This window comes from Buceros rhinoceros, unplaced genomic scaffold (genome assembly GCF_000710305.1).
Source record: "Buceros rhinoceros silvestris isolate BGI_N320 unplaced genomic scaffold, ASM71030v1 scaffold30575, whole genome shotgun sequence".
NCBI classification, from domain to species: domain Eukaryota; kingdom Metazoa; phylum Chordata; class Aves; order Bucerotiformes; family Bucerotidae; genus Buceros; species Buceros rhinoceros.
In genome coordinates, this window is record NW_010415149.1 from 12,221 (window position 1) to 12,612 (window position 392).

The 392-nt window shown below is 50.5% G+C and overlaps 1 protein-coding gene across 1 annotated transcript in view; it reads right to left on the reverse strand.

The window, feature by feature from the left end:
* The window catches only part of MOB3C (MOB kinase activator 3C), a 14,477-nt gene that overhangs the window by 3,405 nt on the left and 10,680 nt on the right, over positions 1–392 (reverse strand). The window lies entirely within an intron of this gene.

Consider the following 392-nt stretch of genomic DNA (forward strand, 5'->3'; position numbering starts at 1 on the left):
TCTTTCCCTCCCTGGGATTAGATCCTCTTAGTCTTCCTTGGCTTCTCTGCTGCTGGATATGGCCCTTTCTGCAACCCAGCCCTATTACAGTGTGTTAACTACTGGGTTCTCTACTAACTCTTCTGCCAATTGCAACACATCCTCCCTAGGTCAGACCACGCTCAACCTTGCCTGTGACCCACCTACTTCTCTTACAAAACTAACTGCATTTTCTAGTTTATGTGCTTGGGCTGTCTGGTCTCTGCTTCCCACCAGTCCTGTGGTTTTCAAGGGCTTTCACTCTCTGCCTGGCTAATTGTTTCCCAAGGGAGGCTGCAGGGAAACTTGGAGCTCCAGCAAGGCCTCCATAGCTGTTGTCTGGAGCTGCATGTCCTGTTGGGGCTTGCATTCCT